The sequence below is a fragment of the Talpa europaea genome (assembly GCF_964194135.1).
Source record: "Talpa europaea genome assembly, chromosome: 6".
Lineage (NCBI taxonomy): Eukaryota > Metazoa > Chordata > Mammalia > Eulipotyphla > Talpidae > Talpa > Talpa europaea.
Window position 1 is genome coordinate 9,366,074 of NC_140072.1, and position 6,000 is coordinate 9,372,073.

The window sequence follows — 6,000 nt, forward strand, 5'->3', positions numbered from 1 at the left end:
CCTAAACAGTGTGGACTTTTTTGTGTTTTGTGATGTGGTGGTGACAAGTTTGTAAAATTTGTAAGCCATTGTATAAGTCATTTATCCAATTCTAAATAAATATTTCCTTTCATACTTAATTCTGAAATTATGATTTTGAATTCTTTCTCTTGAAAATTTCACCCACTTGTCTAAGTTTCTAACCCCACAAAACCCAAATCCACCCCGTGACTAGCCCAAGAGGAAAACCTAAAGATAATGGCATTTTGTTTCCCAAAAAATGGCCCATCCAGATCAAGAACCATGTATCAACATTTGAAAGCTGCCAACCCCCAAAAGTGCCCTCCAAAAGTGCAATCAGCCTTCTAATCCCCTAGCACTGAGAAACTAAGCACACAAGTCAGAAAAGCAATTATTGTGCGTCCAAGAGAAATGAAAAATTGGGAAATAAATTTAACCAGAGTATACAATGTTCAGATGTGAAAAAAGTTATGTGGCATAATCAAGTAAACACTGAATATTGATTTCCTAAAACACTGAAATATGTGTATTTGGGGAGTGTAGAGGAGATCGAAAGTAATGACAATACAAGAGTAATAAATCTTCACCCATCATCATAGAAGCCATAAGACAACATCAAAAGTTGATTAGCGAAAATAGAGGCTATTATAAAGCCTCTATTTTAAAGCCTATTATAAAGCCTATACCTATTATATGTGGAGGTGAAGTGGGAACTGAAAACATGAATAAGGGAGGTTTTTGGTGTGCGACAAACCACAAAGAAATGTAGTGGTTTCAAACTTTTTTAAACTTCTCAAAACTGTGATAAGCTAGACATTTCTTTTGGTTTGAGTCAGCTCAACAAAGCTCTATGATTGGCTGAACTTAGCTGAGGCTTAGCTGGTCTAAAATGTTCTCACATGTCTCGTGCTGGTTCCATGTCAGCTGGGGTGACATGGCTTGGCCATGTCAAGTGATGGCTTGGCCACATGGGTCTCATCATGTGATGGTGATGGCTCAGCCATCATTATCAGCACAGTGGCCCAGGTTCTTTCCTGTATTTCTTGCTGTGTTTGTAAGAGCACCATAGAAGGGCAAACTCAACACACAAGCTCTTGCAGGGCTTACATTTGCTCACGCTGCCCTGGTTAAGACAAATCACATAGCTAAGCCCAAATCCAGGGGTGGCAGTGTAGACTCTACCTCTTGATGGCAGTAGCTTGCAGAGCCCATTGCAAAAGGATGCCACTAGAGCATTAAAAGTGGTGCTTCTTGCAGAGGGCACCTGAAGGAGCAGGGAAGGGAATTGAGGGAAACTGGGAGAACCAAAAAAACAAAAAACAAAACACACATCGCCATCCATTAGACCCCCCCCCACCCTCACTCCTGCTGTCTTACCTTTAGGTAACCTCAGTTCTGTTGTCGATGTCCACTGGTTTAATTTTATTTTGTTTATTCATTCATTCTTCTGCTTTGTTTCCTTATGCTGCACATATAGGTGAAATACAATCATCTTCTCTATCCAGTCATCTATCAATGGGCACTTAGGTTATTTCCATGTCCTTACCTGTTGTGAATAACACTGCAATAAACATCGTGGTACATATAACTCTTCCAGTTAATGATTTCATATTCATTGGATAGATACCCAGAAGTGGGACTGCTGGATCAAATGGTAGTTCTATTTTTAGTTTTTAGAAGAAGCTCTGTTTTCAAAATGGTTGTACCGCTTAACAGTTACACCTACCGTGTATAAAGGGTTCCTTTTATTCCACACACTGGCCAATACGTGTTAAAGTCTTTTTCGTCTATGCCATTCTTACAGATGTGAAATGATAGCTCATTATGGTTTGGATTTGCATTTCCCTAATAATAAATTATAATTAGCCTTTTTTTTTTTTTCATATACCTATTGGCCATCTGTGTGTCCTCTTTGGATGTATCTATTAAGATCTTCTACCCAATTTTTAACTGTTTTAGGTTTTTTGTTGTTGAATTGCATAAGTTCTTTATATACCTTAGATAATAACCCCTGGAAGGGCAAATATCTTCTCTCATTCCACAGATCTTTTCACTCTGCTGATACTTTCTTTTCATTTCACTTTCATTTCCCTGGCCATTGGAGTCATGTCCCCAAAGCCATCTCTAATGCTGATACCATTGAACATATCACCTAGGTTTTCTTCTATGGTTTCAGGTATCAAATTCACATTTTAATTCATTTCTAATTTATTTTGTTTTGTATGGGGTTAAAGAGTGATCCAGTTTCGTTCTTTTGCTGGCCGTCCAGTTTTCCCAGCACCACTTATTGAAGACATTTCCTTTCTCCATTGTGTAGTCACGTGTCTTTTGTCATAGATTAAGTGTCAGTGTATGTATGAGTTTATTTCTGGGTTCGCAATTCTATTCTGTTTTATACTGTACTTTTAATATTAGCATCACTTTTATTCTTTTTTCTCAAGACTGTGTTAGCTATTATTCTTTATTCTCAAGATTGTGTTATCTATTTGGGGTCTTCGGTGGCGTCACACAGATTTTAGTATTTTTTTCCTGTTCTACTCCCTTTAAAAGCATCACTGTTGGCACTTCCTTTCAACGTTCTGGCCCGGCAGGATGGCTCCCGCAAAGAAGGGTGGCGAGAAGAAGAAGGGCCGTTCTGCCATCCACGAGGTAGTTACCAGAGAATACACGATCAACATTCACAAGTGCATCCATGGAATTGGCTTCAAGAAGTGTGTCCCTAGAGCACTCAAAAGAGATCCGGAAATTTGCAATGAAGGAAATGAGCACACCAGATGTACGCATTGACACCGGGCTCAACAAAGCTGTCTGGGCCAAGGGAATAAGGAATGTCCCCTATTGTATCCGTGTACGGTTGTCCAGGAAACGTAATGAGGATGAAGATTCGCCAAACAAGCTGTATACATTGGTTACCTATGTGCCTGTCACAACTTTCAAAAATCTACAGTCAATGTGGATGAAAACTAATCACTGATTAGCAAATAAAGTTACAGGGCCTCACTGGTGGCACAGAGGGTTGAGCACGATACTCCCCACAGCTGTGTATTTCTGCCTGTTCTGTTTCCCACTCTGTCTCTGGTAAATCCTCTTGCCCCATACGCCTCTGGCCTATACCCCACTTATATAAAGAATTTATTCATGAAAAAAAAAGCATCATTGTTATTTTGATAGGGTTATATTGAATCTATATATTCCTCTTGACTACATTAATTCTTACTATCCCTAATCATGGATTATCTTTCCATCTCTTTTGTCTTATTCTATATTTTTTAACAGTGTCTTACAGTTTTCATTGTTTGGGTCTTTTAACTCCCTTATTAAATTTATTCCTGGGTATTTAATTCTTTTTGATATGATTATAAATGGGATTGTTTTCTTAATTTCTTTTTCTTCTAGTTCATTATTTGTATATAAGATTGCAACGGGTATTTTACATATTAATTTTGTAGCCTGATCACTTTACTGTAATCACTTATTGTTTCTAATTTTTTTAAAGGAGTCAGTCTTTAGGATTTTCTAATATGTTGTCATGTCATCTGCAAATAATGATGGTCTCACTTCTTTTTCAATCTGGATTCCTTTTATTTCTTGTTTTCTAATTGCCCTGGTTAAGACCTCTAGTACTAAATTAAATAGAAGTGGTAAGAGTGGACAATCTTATCTTGTTCCTGACCTTAATGGAAAGCTTTCAGTTTTCCTTTGAGCCACTGAAACCACTAAGTAGGATTTTGACTGAGTTGCTGCTAGTTACTACTGAGAGTTCAAGCCTCCCTGGGGACTCTGGGTGCTCAAACTGGGTGGGGGGGGGGGGTTGGGGGGGTTATTTGTTAGTCCAATTCCTCCTCAGAACTTTCCCAGCAGTTTCTGGTGAACATTGCCCCCTTATCCTGGTCCAGCTCTGATCTTCATGTTCTGGGACCCACATTTTTCTCAGAAGTGTAGGCAGTACAGATTGATCTGGGAGCCACAGGTGCAGATTGTGGGCAGGCTGCAGTAGCACCAGCAATCACAGGCGCCGAGGGGCAGGTGTTTCTCAGGGGCTATGGCACAGCCCATAAAAGATGACCTCCATCACCGACCTCTCTCAGTCGTCTCCCAGGAGCTGTGGCCCCAGGACAGAACTACAGGCAGGAGCTTCAAGTGGCATCTATTCCTAGCAACTCCCATGAACAGAGCTTTTCTGGCAGTGTAAGCTCCTGCTGCCAGGCCTGGGAGCTATAAAGGCTGACTTGTGGCAGAAAGCACCACAGGAGAATGTGATCCAGCAATGGCTCAGGAGGGGGTGTGACAGACCCAACAGAAGCCAATGTGGAGAGGAACCTCTCTGAACAAGTTTCATTCACTGGCCCTCTCAAAAGTGATCTCCAGCTGCTTACCTGCAAGGGTGGAAGGCCCAAGCTAAGGCCTGCCTTGGATGAGCACAGCTGGTATCCTAAGGGCTGCCCCATGGCCACCAGTGCCCCTGATAGTAGTAGTAAGGGATGTATCCCCCCTCTGGCCCTCACATTTTTTTTTTAACAAAGGAGGAAAGTGACTGTAGGATTTTCAAAACTCTGGGTACTGCAGATTTATACAGTTCTTACATTCACCTCGGGTTAGATTACTGGCTAATCAGTGTTTGCCTGGACAAGAAGTGCCTTGTCTGAATCTGTTTCTTTACCTGTAAAATGGAAATAAGATTGGCTTTCTAATGAAGCTTTCATTTCTTTACTCTGATGAAAGCAGAAGGCAATCATGCCTTGAAATATTTCTACCACAATTAATTATTCACGTCCAGTCCCCCAAGGTATATCTTGTCTGCTAATATTGGTAATTTTCTCCCTTAGCCAAATTAAATATGTGGTTTGTCTTTTTAATTGCTCCAGGGTATTGGAAGGAGTCATTGGTAAGTGTTGCTCAAGTGCCTTGAAGATGAAAAGGAACATGTAATTATCACCATGGGAAAATTAATTTCCATGCACTTGATCGCTGCGCGGGCAGGGCGAAATGGGTTTTAATCTTAAGGACTTCTGGCATGAACATGGATCATAGGTGTAGCATCCTTCTGTTTCTTCTCCTTTCTGTCACACAAAAGCACCTAAAGAATGATAAAATAAGTGTCTTTGATGTTCAGCAATATTAGGGGCAAATATAATCCATAGCCTTCAAATTATGAATCAGGGCCAATTGGGCAGAAGCCTGAATGGAGGAGGCGGTGAAGAGCTAGGAGGTCCAAGCAGGAGCAAGACCAGAAAGCAGCAGCAGATAGCAGCTTCCCAGGGCAAGGTCTCACCGTGAAGGGAAGGCACAGGTCTCCCTTTATCAATGGATTTACGTGAGCAGGAGCGTGGGGGTCGACCCCAGACCTATTTCAGAGCGACAGAGGAGTAGTAAGCCACCAATAATTACATGGAGAACCCGGAGGCATTGATCTGCTGGGGCTGCCAAACCCAGTCCGCAGAGCAGGCTTCACCAACACAAAGTGAGTGTCTCGAGGTTCTGGTGACCAGAAGTCCAAGATGCAGGTGTCAGAGGGGTTGGCACCTTCTGAGGCCCAAGAAAGAGAATCTGCTCCGTGTCTTCCCCTTGGCTTCTGGCAGGGGGGCTGGCCGTCTGCCACGCTCTATGACACGGAGAAGTGTCACCGCCATCTTGGCCTTCCTCTTCACATGTCATTCTCCCTGTGTGTGTGTCCCTGTGCCCAAATTACCCCTGTTTATAAGGATGCAGGGTCCTGGGATTAGGGCCCATCCTAATGAGTGCATCTAAACCTAATGACATCTGTGCAACACTTTCCAAATGAGGTCACAGTCTGAGGTCAGGGGACTAGGACTTCCACATAGGAATTCTGGAACTCACATTTTGATCTATCACCTCGTGCAGCCAGGAGTACTCCGCTGTGGCAAGGGCAGGAGAGTGTGGGCAGGAAAACCTGAAGAAGGGCCTTATGCTTCGCCTCACAAGTCAAATTACTGTGTTTTAAAGAATCAGACAGTTCCTCTCTGTGTGGCGTGTGGTCAG

General features: G+C 42.1%; 1 pseudogene across 1 annotated transcript; it reads left to right on the forward strand.

Annotated features, from left to right (window-relative positions):
* The first annotated feature begins 2,592 nt into the window (after positions 1 to 2,592).
* LOC311172532 (large ribosomal subunit protein eL31-like) lies at positions 2,593 to 2,974 on the forward strand (annotated as a pseudogene). Its single transcript has one exon. The product of its transcript is annotated as a large ribosomal subunit protein eL31-like (transcript).
* The last annotated feature ends 3,026 nt before the right edge of the window (positions 2,975 to 6,000 follow it).